This window comes from Lathamus discolor, chromosome 4 (assembly GCF_037157495.1).
Source record: "Lathamus discolor isolate bLatDis1 chromosome 4, bLatDis1.hap1, whole genome shotgun sequence".
NCBI lineage: Eukaryota > Metazoa > Chordata > Aves > Psittaciformes > Psittacidae > Lathamus > Lathamus discolor.
The window spans coordinates 93,487,768-93,504,316 of NC_088887.1; positions in this window are offsets into that span (position 1 = coordinate 93,487,768).

The window sequence follows — 16,549 nt, forward strand, 5'->3', positions numbered from 1 at the left end:
CAGCTGAGGCTATGTTTTTGGGCCCCTAGCTACAAGAAAGTCATTGAAATGCTAGAGCATGTCAACAGAAGGATGGTGAAGGGTCTAAAGCACAAGTCTTATAAGGGGTGACTGGAGAAACTGGGATTGCTTAGCCTGGAGAAAAGGAGGCTCACCAGAGACCTCATCACTTTCTATAACTACCTGAAATGAGGTTGTAGTGAGGTGGGTGTTGGTCTCGTCTCCCACGTAACAAGCAACAAGATGAGAGGAAATGAGCTCATGTTGTACCAGGGGTGGTTTAGATTGGATATTAGGAAATTTTTTTTCACCAAAAGAGTTGTCAAGCGTTGGAAAAGGCTGCCCAGGGAAGTGGTTGTGTCACCACCCCCAGAAGTAGTTAAAAGACATATAGATGTGGCACTCAGGGACATGGTTTAGTGATGGACTTGGTAGTGCCATGCTAATGGCTGGAGTTGATGATTTTAAAGGTCTTTTCCAACCTAAACAATCTGTGATTCTATGAAAGAGCATGTATTTTGCACACATTGTTATGGCAATAGAGCTGCATTAATCCTGACTTTGCTGCTTCTGTTAAAAGAGAATTTAGAGAAGCTTCTACATATAGAAACATTTCTACCAGTGAGATTTCCCATATGCATAAACAGCTTAATTTTTCTATATTCTATTGTTTATTTCTCTTTCAAGCAGACTACATAACATTTCTAGCAAACCTTTTTTCCAACATTTGATTCACTGTAGATGCATATTTGTCAGTTTGATGAGCCTCTCTTTTTTTCCCTTGTTGATAGTTAGTCATGAAAATATTGCTGTTAGGTCCCATGGCTCTTTTTACAGTTATTCCCTGAATAACTCATACTTAAAAGCTCTTGCAACTGAAGCACTTTATAAACAAGGAGATTTGCCAAAGTAGAAGTCAAGATGATGCCATAAATTGTGTCTATTGCATCTAAATCATCCTTTTCACCTACTAGTCAGAGACCATACTGTCCAACAAGGAGCAAGATTTTAATTCTCTCTCAAGTCAAAAAGCATGTCTTCTCTCACTTTCTAGTAGTATTCAACTCAAGGAAGCATCAGTCTAAAGCACAAAAAATTACCTATTACATGGGGTGCTTTACTATTAGCTTTTGGTTGCCACGTTATTAATTACTCTGACTCAGCCTCAGCCCCTTTGGTGCTTTCTCCAGAAATATTACCTCGGAATCACTATATTTCATACACCGATGAGGTAAAAAGAACCTAATTATTCTGACAATTTTATCTAAGGCTTGCAGATTTTATGTACTGAGTGTATAAAAAAAAAACTTCTTGATGAATAATGCTCCAGGAGTACATTTTTGTAACCATCGTCTGGAAGGGTCCTTTATATGCACAGATACGCAATTCTTCCAGTGGATGATAAATGTTAAAGTTGCTTTACTTCAAGTATCAGTGTCCCAATATATGTTAGTATAGATAAATATACATATATATACATAAATTTTAATTGACATATAGCAACTTCCCTACAGAACTGTGAATGCCAGTGAGACAGCTGCCATGTATTAAATGTTCCTGGTGGACCTGATTTTCCTGGTCTTGCAGCCAGCTCTTCAACTGGACTGCATGTGTCTGCACACACATGTGTCTGCAGCAATTTTTGGGATAATACTTCATACCAATCTTCGAGGTAATGGACGGAAGAGTCTTCTCTCAACTCTTTCCCACTTACCCCTCAGGCAATGGATGGTTGAGTCCCAGTTCAGCTTCTCACACCCTTCTCCCAGGCAATGGATATTGCAGTCTTAACTCCTCCCACCCATCTCTGAGACAAAAGATAAGTGGATTTCCATCTCAGCTTCTCAGACCAATCTTTGAGACAATGGACAGTGGAGTCTGATTTTATGTCAGTCTGTCACAGGCTGCTACAACTCTGTTCCCAGGCCCAGAAAGGCTAAGTATGCATGCATTCCTCAAAAGCACCCACAGGATCACTGGCAACAAACACTTCAAGCCCAGCACAATATAGACAAAACCATGCAAACGCTGACAGCACAAAAAAATGCTTAATCTTGTCCCCCTCTCTGCCAGTTAAGGATAAGGGTCTGTTAGTGGGAAATAGTGCACATATCCACAAAGAGGATCTTTCCAGTAGCAGAAACATATACACCAAGGGCAGCAACAGGCCCTAGATCCTTGCTTTCCTAAATTGCTGGCATCCCCAAACCAGCAGTGCCCCTCCAGCTTCTGATAGCTCAGAACCCCTCACACACACATTTCCATGCATGCACACATGTATAAGCCCACACGTACTGTTGCTAGAGCACAGCAATGAAATTCAGACAACACTGACAGGGGCTGGAAGCTGGTAGACAGGGGCTGGAAGCGCCACCATAACAGAACTAATAGTTTTCCTAACAATATTAAGGGTTGTACTGAGTTTGCTGCAACTCCTGTATTCATAAGGTTAACTGAAACCAAGAGTGAAAACAAGGAACCCTAAGAATGCGTGAGAGTAGAGAGGAACTCTCATAAATATTTCTTATTTATTTTCTGTTATTCTGTATTTGAAAATTAAACATGGTTTATACTTCAATAAAAATTGGCTATTGCAAAAGTCCTTCTAATCCTTTTTTTTGACTTTATTTTAATTTTTTTTTTTTTTAAGAAAATTCTTTATAAGGAAAAAACACTGCCAATTCCATACTTGGTTTTAAACTTAAGAGTACAAGATTGAATTCCTTGACAAGAACCAAAGTGAGGATGTGCAGGTAGCAACAACACAGGTACCTATGTGTCTGTTAAAGAGAGAGAATAGAGGTGAAAGCTTCAGAAAGAAGAATTAGAAATGTAACATTAAGCCACTATGAAATTGTCTGAGATAAAGAGGACACAGTGGAAAGTTGAACTGACAAGGTGGTCTGAAGGTTGAATATGATTTTAGCATTTTCTTTTCATCTTTGATATTCATGGGAGCAAAGAAAAAGAGATATACCATAGGTGCAACCTCAAGAAATCAGTAACTGTAGCAACCATCACTAAAAGGTAAATATTTTGTTTTTTACAATGAAGATTATAAAACAAAATTCACAAAACCTGAACTCTATTTTAATTATATTATTGGCTGTTTTCATTAAAAACACTTAAACCAGTATTTTAATAGCTTTATTTTTTACTTTATGTATATTGTATAAAAATCGTACTCCCTTTTGACTTGAAAAAGTCTTGACAAACATGGATGATATGTTATTTTGCCTATACTGTGATGTATGTATTTATTACTAGAGACGTACAATTATATCAATCCAGACTTTTACAAATAACTTAAAATGTTCCAGGTCTTTGTACTCCTCACATATTTTATTACAGTTTGTGAACAAAGTGAGTTACAAAAACAGAAATGGTGGAGTAGAGCAGGGGGAAGAAGGGGCATGAGTGGAAATAGATCCCGGTTTGAGCTACTGCCCCCAGAAATAACATTAAATTCACTTCAACATGAATTTAAACACAATTAAATAAAAGTTGGTTAAAGAAAGACAAAATAAGGAAATGTGAAAAAAATATCTTGGCCTCATCATCTTGCTGCTTTCAAACTTTTACTATTAATAAAGAAGTAGTAAAAGTAATGAGTGAAGTTTTGCCCTCATGATCTACATGTGAACTAGATCTCTCTGTTCATATTATAATTGGTAGAGACTTACGGCAGGATTCAGCTACATAAACATGTGTATATAGTTCCATCTCAGATGCCAATATATCTAAATGGAGCTGGCAGGTGAGAGACAAAACTTATGGAAGATCTGTAGCCTTTTGGAGATGAGCAGCTAGATTTTGGGCGTGATGCCTTATCTATCTTATGTTTTGTTACCTGAAGCCTGCCAAAACGTCTGCTATAGTCACAGCTGCAGAGATATTCAGCAAAGCCTAAGCCTAAACCTCGTATGCTCATTGCCAAAAAAACAGGTGTCTATTGTGATTTGAGCTACTCTAACATGTTAAAAACTTCTGGGTTAACATCCAAGGTACAGGATCTACAGGAGGCCTATTCCCTTGGAAAGTGACAGTTAAAGGCCATGGAAGCATCTCAAATAGGTGAATATATTTAGGGAAACTTAGTAAAGCCAAAATATCTTATATTTGTTTTAGTGTGATAGGTAAGAAATAGCCAGTGATACGTAAATTAAATGGATCTAAGGATAATGGCATTCATAAAATGGTGTGTATGTGCATATGCATACATGCATATAGTGTATGCCTTTATACTATATAATTATTTTCTTTACAGGTAATTCTTTTCCTGTAACCTTTATTCTCATCTGTTTCAGGGCTACTTCCTCTACTGAGCATTCAAAAAGAAATTAGTTTCTCTGTTACCACTATGGGCATAAGCTGTTCTGTCAATCTGAATGCACTTTCCTGTGGTGCCTTGAAGTCAGGGTACCTCAGTATCCTTTTCTTGGTAGCTCTGTAACAGTTTTAATGTTATCTTTCTCCTAGGTTTATGGATTCTACAGGTTTATGAATTTTCTACTGCGTAAGTTAAATTTATTTATTTTCCAAATTGCATTAGCATTTTGATCAAAGAAACTCAGGGTTTTGTAATTCTATGAGAAAAATTAATAGGACATTAAAGTTTGCAAATGAGATTCAGAATCTCTAAATTCCTAGTCAGACCTGTGGCAATTTGGGATCCTTCTCTCAGACAAAGATTAAGTTGTCTGGTCGCTGGGCTCTGGATTTTTGCTAAAGAGAGAAGCCTAAAGAGAGAAGCCTAAAATTGATTTATACTGTCATTCTGGATCACAGACTTCCTTATATGCCTAAACAGAAGTGCTCATACGTCTTTAGATCAATCTTTAGATAAGCAGTTAGATGCCTGATGTTTTATCTAAGCTCCATCATGATTCAAAAAAACTGAGGAAGCTGGTGAATTCTAATTCCCGAGTGAGAACCCTTCTATTGGCAACTTTTGAATCACCTTGTGAACATATTCCTTCATTTTGCCTGTTTCAACATGCCAAGTAGGTACCTAAATATATCCCGAATCTTAAAGTTTGATTTAAATTCTCAAATGAAGTTTTAATAAATCCTATAAACCTCCTTTAAAAATCTGATCCTACTTCTCCTTCTCATATCTGATAAAGTCTTCAAAGTGCGTGTGTCTTTCTCATTCTTTTGAAGACGGTTTGGTAGGAAAACCTGTGGACTTTGTTGTGTTTAGTTGTTTTTTTTTTTACTTTCGTCCATTATCCTTACCCATCTTTCACTTTCAGGGTTGTAAGTTTTAAGGACAATAATCTGTTCTATGTTTATATTTTAAAAGCAAGACAGGGTGCTGAGTACCAGAAGCAACTCACAAAAGTAAGCTAATTAGCACTTGCCCAAAATGTGCATGTCTACACATAAATGCAGTGACTCTCAAATCACAGTTACCAAGCAGGTACAGGTAAACTGCAAGAGGAATTTTTAAACCAAATTGCCAATACTCCTATAAGCATCTGACAGATGTGACAAGTATCTTAACCTCTGTATAGTTATTTTCTGTAAAAACAATGGAATAATATCCGAATCCTGTGGAACTGGGCATTTTTTCACCAGCTGGACATCTCACAAACAGACTATGTGTGCATGTATAATTTACACATTGCAAGATGAAGATCTTCATTCTGAGAATAGGTTAAGTTCACACAAATTTTAATTCTTATTAAAATCATTGTGTGAGAGATGGAGAAATGTTGTGCTGTTCCTGTTTCCTGGTTTTTGTATGGGTTTTTGTTGCTTTGTTTTGGCTTTTATTTTGGGGTTTGTTTTTGTTTGTTTGTTTGTTTTTCATTACATTCTTGTGCACTTGAAAAATAATTCAGGCTATTTCCACGAAAATTATACTTTTCCTGGATTCATTAAATGCTCTTTGCTGAGGCCATAACTGGACTGTCTTCTCTCAAATTATCTATGCAGAATATTGAAAGGGTCAAAACAGTGCAGCATGATACTGTATTTCACAGAATAGAAAAGCATGCACATTGCTTGTTTCTCATTCCTGTAATAAGTGATAGTAACAAGAAAAGAAAATGGCTGAAAATGGTTTTGTTCCCATGTGTCAAATACCATAATTAGAATAAGAAATGGTACAAATTAACCCATTCTCATTACAGTCACTCTATTACAATTTCATGGTCCTCTTCTGATGCTGTACTCTTGCTAAGCACATTTGCATCTCATCAGTGAACACAAGCAGCAGATCTGCTGGCAGTGAATGCTTGATTCACTCCAATTTATGTCTTCTTTTCAGCTGGGGAATCCATTGTGTGAGCTAATAGCAGGTTTCCGATTTGAAACGACTGCAGATCTCTTTACATTTGGATACAGTGCAAGCATTGTCATAATTTTTTTTAATGTGTCACATAATTGTTGCACTACACTATGTTCAAGCAGAAGAAAGGAAATTTTCAACAATAAATGAAATACAAAGGGCTTTGCTCTCAGTGATGTGTGGGGAAAAGACAGGAACTCCTTTCTCTGATGCCAAGTAGTGTATATAGCTGCAATCTTTGTGATCACCTGTATAAAAGGTGATTTCACCCTCATCTACCCTACTTCTGCAAGGCTGGTTGTCAAAATAGAGGATTTTGTTAAACTAATGAAGTGGACAAATCTATCATCTTGAAGGACATTTAAAGTTGTCATGTCCTTATTACTTGACTGATTTGGGGACATTCTTGAAGCATAATTTCCATGAACTTCTCACAAAATTTTCAAAGCATTTCTATTGCTAATACAAGGAAAAACTGAACTTGAGTGCCTGTCTTATCTAACAATATTAGATCATTTTTCCAATCCAAGGTATGTAGAGAGGAAAAGCTGTGTTTGAGGTGTTTTGCTTGTTCTCTTGTGCCTGGTCTGACAGCTAGAGACAGATCAACCTACTGAAAAACAAGGGAGGTTTGCTGTTGATATTAATGGGATAAGATTTCATCAAAAAGATTTTGTCCTACAAGACAGGAGTGCTACATGAGTTATCTTTATAAGATGTTGGAGATTGACATAGGAGATGCATGATCAGTGACTCAAAACATGGGGTTATTTCACCTGTCCTTAATCATTAGTGCTTGAATTCACTTAATCTAACTTCAGACATTTCCAATATAAATGTTGACATCTGGGACAGGATTCAGTTGCCTAAACGTAGGAATTTAGTGTCACTTGGAGTTTTCTAGGATATTGAAAGCATACACAGGCCACGAAGGCAGGGCACAAAACTTACAGAGATGCATACACTTTGGGATAATAGAATAAAATTCAGTACAAAAAAAGTCACTATATGGTTGCATTTAGATGACCAAAAATCACCCCTAACCTGTCTGTTGGGATGTTCTAGGGTCAATTCTCTTGTCTATACATTGGTGTATTTGAGACACTCTGTTGTATCCTACTTAACCTCCATCATTCATGCTAAAGGGCATGAGTATTCTGCATGCATTGTATCATATGCACTTACCTTCATAAAAACGTCCTGGACACATTAAAGCTCTCAATGGAACCATTTCTTGCTTTGCTAGTTAAATCTAGCTAATATTATAAGCAATAAGAAAAAAAAATGGTTCTGTAGTCAGGATTTTGGTTACTTAGACCATGGGACTTGCTTTGGGAAGTTGGGTCTACTGGAGGCTGAAGGGCCTATCTGACAAAGCAGGTGAAGAGCTGCTTTGGTAGGAAACTTGCCAGGCTGGTCAAGGCATCTTTAAACTAGATTTGTTGAGGGAGGTATGCACCTATCCATCCCAACACTACCAGTCAGATGCCAGCATCTGTAATGAATGCTCCGAGCAATGCAGAGCTACTCCAGCCACTCCAGCCAATCAGTTGGCTTTATCAGGAGCTCAGCTCAAATGTCTCTATACAAACACCCATAGTATAGGGAATAAACAAGAGGAATTAGAGATGTATGCAAGGTTACAGGGATATAATATCATTGACATCACAGAAACATGGTGGGATGGCTCCTATGACTGGAGTGGTGGAATGGAAGGTTATAGGCTCTTCAGGAGAGACAGGCCAGACAGACAGGGAGAGAAAGAGTAGCTATTTGTGTCAGTGATAAGCTGGAGCATGGAACTCTGTCTGGGGACAAGTGATGAGCCCACAGAGAGCTTGTGGGTCAGGGTCAAAGGGAGAACTGCAATGGGGGACACTACCGTGGGAATCTGTTACAGGCCACCTGATCAGAAGGAATCTGTGGAAGAAGCTTTTTATAGATAGATAAGAGCAGCCTGATGCTTGCAGGCCATTGTTATCATGGGAGACTTCAACCACCCTGATATCTGTTGGAGGGATGGTATGGCCCGGCACAAGCAATCCAGGAGGTTGCTTGATTGTGTGGAAGACAACTTCCTCCTGCAAGTAATAGAGGAGCCAACAAAGAGAGGTGCCATGCTTGACCTTGTGCTCACCAACAGGGAAGGGCTCGCTGGAAATGTGATGCTCCAGGGCAGAATTGGTTGCAGCGATCATGAGATGGTCGAATTTGAGATCCTCAGGGCAGTAAGAAGGGCACACAGCGATCTCACTGCCCTGGACTTCAAGAAAGCAGACTTTGGCCTCCTCTTCAGGAACCTGCTCAGTAAAGTTCTATGGGAAATAGACCTAGAGGGCAAGGGGGCCCAAGACTGTTGGTTGATATTAAAGTATCACCTGTTACAAGCTCAGGAGTGTTGCATCCTGACTAGAAGGAAGTGCAGCAGGAGGGCCAGGAGACCTCCTTGGATGGATAAGGAGCTGCTGAGGAAACTCAGAAGGAAAAAGGAAGCTTATAGAAGGTGGAAGTGAGGACAGGTGGCCTAGGAGGAATACAGGAACACTGTAGGCTCAGGAAAGCTAAGGTTGAGACAGAATTGAGTCTGGCCAGGTATGCCAAAGACAACAGAAAGGGCTTCTATAGGTGTGCAGCAAACAAAAGACAGACTAGGGATAATATGAGCCCTCTCCAAAAGGAAACGGGAGAACTGACTCCCCTGGATTTGGAGAAGGCTGAGGTTCTCAATTGCGGCATTTCATGACACGGACTCAAGCTGATGCAGAGACTCAAATCCTCGTTTATTACCACCAAGCCCTTTTTATCCCCTCGTTCAGTACTTTCCCAACCTGCACATGCATACAACATTCAATCTCATTGGCCACTGTGAAACTCTCCAGGTAAAGAGTCCAATCACAATGTTGCAGACCCTCTCACAACCCCCACATCCTCTGGCCTCCAACTAAGATTCCCGCCACAACTACATCCTGGCCCATCCTCCCAAGGCTTGCTTGTTTGCCTCCTCTGTCCATCACCCCAGGGCTTGTCAAGCACCAAGGCCTCAGAGCTCATTCCTGAACTCTTTTTCATGCAAATCTTATCACTTTCACTCCCCACACTCAATGACTTCTTTGCCTCAGACTTCACTGGCAAATGCTCTGACCACACTGCCCAAGACTTGGAAGGCAGATTCAGGGACAGTGAGAATGAAGACCTTCGGCCCACTGTAGGAGAGGATCTGATTTGAGACCATCTTAAGAACCAGAACGTGCACAAGTCCGTGGGACCTGATGGAATCCATCCGCGGGTCCTGAAGGAGCTGGCAAATGAAGTTACTAAGCCACTGGCCATCATATTTGAAAAATCATGGCAGTCAGGTGAAGTTCGCAATGACTGGAAAAAGGGAAATATAACCCCATTTTCAAGAAGGTGAAAATGGATGACCTGGAGAACTACAGACCAGTCAGTCTCACCTCTGTGCCTGGCAAAATCTTGGAGCAGATTCTCCTGGAAGGCATGCTAAGGCACATGAAAAACAACAAGGTGGCTGGTGACAGCCAGCATGGCTTCACTTAAGGGGAAATCCTGCCTGACCAATTTGGTGGCCTTCTATGATGGGGTTACAGAACTGACGGACAGGGGCAAAGCAGCTAACATCGTCTACTTGTGCAAAGCATTCAACACTGTCCCACGGTGACATCCTTGTCTGTAAACTGGAAAGACATACTTTTGATTGATGGGCCCCTTGGTGGATAAAGAAGTGGCTGGATGGCCACGCACAAATAGTTGCAGTCAACAGCTCAGTGTCCAATAGGAGACTGGTAACTAGTGGTGTTCCCCAGTGGTCAGTGTTGGGACTGATCCTGTTCAACATCTTTGTTGGTGACATGGACAGTGGGATTGAGTGTGCCCTCAATAATATAACTGAAGGTCATCTTATTCTATGATCCTACCTTTCAAAAGACTAATAGTAGATATCTGGGGAATACTTCTCCAGCTTCTGACATTAAGCTGTTTAGGATATATTGAGACTGTAGTTGAGTTTGGATTGCTGTGAGTTTAATCCCTTGATCAGTGAATGTGAATTTGTTTTCTTCTAGAACTTTGTACTTTCAAACTGCCTTGTCTTTGAGTTCCAAGGTTTAAACTAATAATTGCAGGAAAAAGAATACTGTCATTCACTTTATGATTTACAGAGCTCTATGATACCCACTTTGGCTGTGCTTTCTAATGGTAAGAAATAATTTTTAACCCCTTCTCATACAGTAGAAGTCCCATACTTCTTATCTCCATCACAATTTAATACAACTTTCATTCTACCTTTTTTTAAAGGTGAGAAAACCATGATAGGAGGCAGTGCAACAACTGCAACAAATACAGTAAAGCCTTTGTGCAATTTCATCAGGATACCTGAGAAGACTACTGGTCCTGTGACTATATTTGTACTTGTCTGGTGAAGACAGCAAACTAGTGTAAACATAAGTAGTGTCTGTCTAGCTGCAATGGGAACTGTTGGAACCTGAAGTAAGGACTTAATTCTGTAATCACTGAAGTAGTTTTCAGCACTTCTATTAACTTCAATGCTTTAGAATTGTTTTTTGAGACACTAAGCCCCTTTTATGTGCATCACTGAACAGCAATTTCCAGTTACCACTGACCTGAGTTAGATTTCAGTGAGTAACCTCCAAGTGAAAGGCTTTCAGCTGCATTTCAATACCCTGAGCAATCCAGCCCCTTTTTGTATTTTATTTTTAATGTTAATGAAAAATAGCCCAAAAAGAACAATCTGTCATGGACGTGTATGATAATTGACATAACAGACCCTAACGGCTACTTTGGAGCATAACAGACAATGACAGCTCCATTGGAGCTTACTCAGAGGTTGAGATAAGCTTTATTACTACAATATGCACTCATTGTATGTTACTACCTTTTAATTAAAAAATAAAATCTAGACAAAAATATCATTCCTTTATACACAGTTTTATTTTTCATTTAAATATCAGGCTCTTACACACACACACACAGAGACACACACAACCAGTAACTTAAAAAGAAATGGCAAGCAAACATTAAACAGAAATCCTTCTCAGAATTTACCTGTTAACAATGGTAGAATACTTGATGGTCTTTTCACTTGTCTAACCTGGCTAGGTGTATGAGTTAAAATCAACAGGTTTTGCATGGTAGCCATAGGAGGAGAGAATGCAGAACCCCCCGAAATTTATCTTAACACTTTGATGAGCTGACCAAACTGGCAGCAAAATTTGGTTTCCTGGGGTAATGGAAGTGAAAGAAGAAGTGAAAACTAGGAGTAAATAATGCACAGAGCAGGTAATTTTCCAACGGTTCCAACAGCTGTTTTGGGGAATTGTCAAAAATTACAGCAATGTGACAAACTGGAAGCATTATTCACTCTCCCACCAGGAAAAAGAAAAAAAATCCCCATCATTAGTAAAAGGAAGACTTTCTGTAGGTTGTTCATTTCCTAAAAGGCAGAAAAAAGAAAATATGGAGGTTTACTGGTCCAGGAGCTGGTTGCAGTAGGTAGGTAAGTGTGACAAAATTTTTTTTCCTCTTTTTGTCAATGCATGATCATTTGTAAACAATTATCCTTGCAAAAAAGACGTGCTTTGCACCCTGAATGTGAAGACAAAAAAATAAACCCACACCTTGAATATTTGCTTACATGTAATTTTTTATTTACTTTTTGGTCAAATTTCTTAAGAGTTCTAAGTGACTCTTTTGAGTGCTTAGAAATGGCAATAGGGAAACAATGGCTGTGTAAGAAAGCTTGATCATCAGACTTTTGTTTATCAGTCTCATGGTTGACCTATGACACAACAACTGCAGTGAGGTTCCATTACACTCCAAGGGCCCAAGGACTCCACTCCATGGACTTTGAACTAAGAACCCAGGTTCCATTAGCTTCAGTGAAACAGTACTCTGGGACAACTGTATGCGTTGTAACTGTGATAGCTGAGTGAAAGCTCAGTTACCATGTGTTGATTCTTGGGAGTGTACACCAAGTGCACAAAACATATTTTAAGAGACCAAAACCATCAGATCTAGGAGATGTTGATGGAGATTCTGCTGCTGGGCAAATCTTGTAACAGAAAGGAATACATCTCCTGTAAGTTCGCATACAAGATTTTAGTATTCCACCTGAGTGCTTTGGAATCTCTCTGGAGTCAAAAGAAAGTGATCACAACCTTAGGGAGATCTCACCAGAGACATCAGAAGTCTCGTTTTGCTTGGCAATGCAATTTTTCTCCATCAGGTAAAAAGGAAGTCTTAATTGCCATCATCCACTTGGTGACTGGAATTTATCTCCTCACTGACTGTAAAGGAAGCATGGTTGACAAGATTAGACAAGCTGGAGAGCTCTTAGAGAACTTCAGAGAGATTATTTCATTTATGCAGACAGACATTCTGAATTGCCTTCCTAGGACTCCTGATAGTTTTTTATATAGCCTATAGGAAACCATTTTCAGCAGAAAATACCCTTTTCAACTTCACATGTAAGGAAAACACAGCTTCAACAGGAAGGCTTATATTCAGGCTGCAAACACCATGCTACATGTTAGCCAGTGCTCAACTCCAGAGTGAGACTGAAGTTCAGACTTATCTCTCTGATTAACTTTTCCCTCTTGTTGGTTCCATTAACAATTCAGAGGCTTAAAGTTCACTTAAATTTAGAAATAAAGTCTGCTTGGTACAGCATTCTGAATCAACCAGCTGCAGCTCAGTAAACTGAGACTAGAATTACATTTTTAAAGATGGGCAGTCTCCCAACCAGTCACCTGCATTTTTCAGCATATAAAAATGCTACTACTAATATACATAATAATTATCTATTATTAGACTTTGTGAAGAGCTTTTATGTACTCTGAAATACTCTGATAGGAACGGTAGACTTGCTACTGTGAATTACTACTGCAATAATTTGTGAAGAAGGGAGACATTTTCTTGTATTACTTTTCTCTGGTTAATTTGGGATCAAATAATTCTAACACCAGCAGTAGAAAGGAAAGAGTCAAGGAAAAATGTCTAATAGAACTAATATCTCAGGCAAATGAAATGTTTAAGAAAATTTCATAAATATGTCTTTTTTCTGGAAGTGACAGGAAGGGAAAAAATGAATATAGCCAAGAACCTCATAGAAACATCCAGGCTTACCATATATAGTATAATATCAAGTATATATCATATATAGTATAATATAAAGTATAAATATCAAATGAAATTTGTGAAATTGAAATAATCTAGTCTCTGTTCAGTTCCATAGTACGTTCATTTAAACAGTTTTCTAGTCAGTGAAATTTAGTTTTTAGAAATGCATGAAGTTGCAGCTCTACTTCCCTAAAATAGAATAGAAAACTTTGAATAGGATGTGCTGAGAGAAACTGAAAGCATCCTAATATTTAATGAATTAATGCCAAAGTTTAGGAAAAATCAAAGAACAGGATGTAAACCTGCCTTGCGTCCTGAACAAAACTCACTTTATGTGTAAACTATCTACTTTAGCCAAGAATGCCAAAAATTGTACTTCATTAATTTGTTAATTATATCAGCTTGTGGGGTGGTGTTCTAATTTTTTTTTTCTCTTATAAGTTTAAATAACTTAGAAAAAAATGCAGTATAGAGATTGCATTAATATTTTACTTGCTCATTTGAAGGCCATGCTCTTCATGAAATGCATATGACATTACATGTAAAGGTAGGCTTTGGATTTGTATCATGACTGTACTTGCACATACTTATCCTGGAAGTTATATAATTTAAGACAGTGGACTGATGTTATAATATTTCATCACAGTAATAATATTTTTAAACGTAATAATTTCTGAGTAATGCTTTTAGGACATCCAGGTAAGCCAAAAATTTTTCTACAACAATATCCTTTATTTCAGAACTGAGCTGTATCCTATTTATGACCAGTGCTAGGGAACATAGTTACTTGATTGTCAGTCAAACTTAAACATTGAAATGTTTGTGTCTAGTAAATTTAGTTCTGGTCACAGCTTTGAGATGCTTTGGTGAAAATTGTAAATGAACCTGCCTCTTTCTTCAGAGACAGGGCTAGTCTGTGCTAATCAGAAAGGTCTCTTATCAGGGCTGACTGAGACAATTACTTAAGTAATTCTAATGGAGAACTTCAGCAACTATGTTCTGAACTTATTTTATGGTTGCTTAGGTCTTTCACAGTGCATATTTTGTATCTTGGTCTTCTACTGGTACTGTGTAGAATTTTTAGTGCATGTAATGCCATTTTTCAGTGTATTTCAGAGACACTGTGTTCTCTGATGTCCGTAAGTAAAAGTAATCTAATTTACTATCTGTCTTTTGAAAGATTGTAAAAAAAAAAAAAGAAAATATCAATATTCAGGTTTCTCTTTTTCATTTCCATTTCTGTGAATAGTTTCAATATCATACAATGTATGTTTTTAATATTCGCAATGATTTGAAAAAGTTCTCTATTTCTATTATGATATTCATCACATTTGGATTGAAATGTATTAGGTATTAGGATTTGTTCTTATTTTGATATGAGAATCGTATCCAAAGTCGCAATCAGTTAAATTTTATGCCACAAAATAAAATGGGTGAAACTGATGTTATTTTCCAATTTCCCTTTTAAAAAAATCTTTAATTTTTTTTCCATATTTAAGTTTTAGATATTCTGATCCATGTCCAGTGACTTGTTGTTTTGTTTTTTTTTTGTGAAGACACAATGAAAGGAACACCCCACGTATCCTTTTCTTACAATCCCTTTCCTGTCACCAGTTTTTACCACGCTTGCTGCTACATAAAAATCTGACTACTGTTTTAAGCTGCAGCTAACACTTCCATAAATCTGCATCTGAGTTCTCTACAAATCCCTCTGGCCACGTAATTTGAACATGTGGTTTACATTTAAATGAAACACAACTATACAAGAAACTACTTACTTGCAGCAGCCTAAGCGAAGCCACAGCTCTTACAGAATTTAATGCCCAGGTCTACCCATGCATTTTACTTCCTACTCAATTTACTAGTGCATTTTCAGTGCTGTCAAAGTGTTACCCTTTTGGTAAATTATTTGGCGCAAGTTTCTAGTGGTTTGCCCTTTTCTGAATCAATAGATGTATATTCTGGGAAGAAATCCTGGGAATAGTTAAATTGTACATCCATAAACACCTCTGCTGCACACACTTGTAATGTCACCAGAAGAACTACCACATGGAATCCCTACTTATTAAAAGATAAGCTTTGTGTTTTTATCACCTCCTGTTTAGGTTTATGAATGTCATTTGATTTCTGTGGGCCTTGTGGACATTTATCAAACAAATAGCAATTCTCAGAGTACAGCAGTGCAAATATACCAAGCTTTCAGGTGACATCACGCTCTGTGAATTAATTACCTAAAAAAATTCATAGGGCAGAAATTTTCTGTCATAAGCACATCCTGGTCCCTGGGTCTTGCGACTTAGATATTTCTCCCCGGCTGTTTATTTACAACTGTGAAAGTTTCAGGGGTTTCATAGCATATACAGCTTTTGCATTCTCCCTACTTCTGAAAGGTGTAATAGCTCTGTATATAGAATCATAGAATAGTTAGGGTTGGAAAGGACCTTAAGATCATCTAGTTCCAACCCACCTGCCATGGGCAGGGACAACTGCTGCTAGGCAAGGTTACACAACCCCAAAGTATTCTATGATTCTATAAATAGTTCCTTCCCAATTAATTTCTTTTGTTTCTACATGACAAAACCCAGACACATTAAAAATGCCACCAAAAAATGGCCTCCCTTAGGCTGTTTTCACTGGTGCTTCAGCTGGCCCTTCTGGCATTGCCACTCTAAAGAGTACAAACTTTCTTTTGGGTTTTGAGGCCTTAAAATTCTTAATGCTCTGACAATAACTGTCAGTAAATAAAAGTTATTCTGCCATTTCCATTGTACCCCAGGCTGCTGAAAGAGGAGATCCAGTCATAGATTATACATGAGCAAATCCTGCTCCTTGTGGTAAACTAAATTCAACACTGCCCTCTTCATTAGGAATCAAAAAGGGAGCATTAGCTCTGACTTTCCAATTGGTAATTGTCCTGGGTTTGGCTACAGCAGTCATTTTTCTCCTTCTTAGTAGCTGGTGTAGTGCTGTGTTTTTGACTTTCAGCCTGGGAACAACGCTGATAACACCAATGTTTTTAGTTGCTGCTCAGTAATGTTTACTCTGACCAAGGACTTTCTGAGTCTCGTGCTCTGCCAGGGAGTAGGGGAAGCCGGAAGAAAG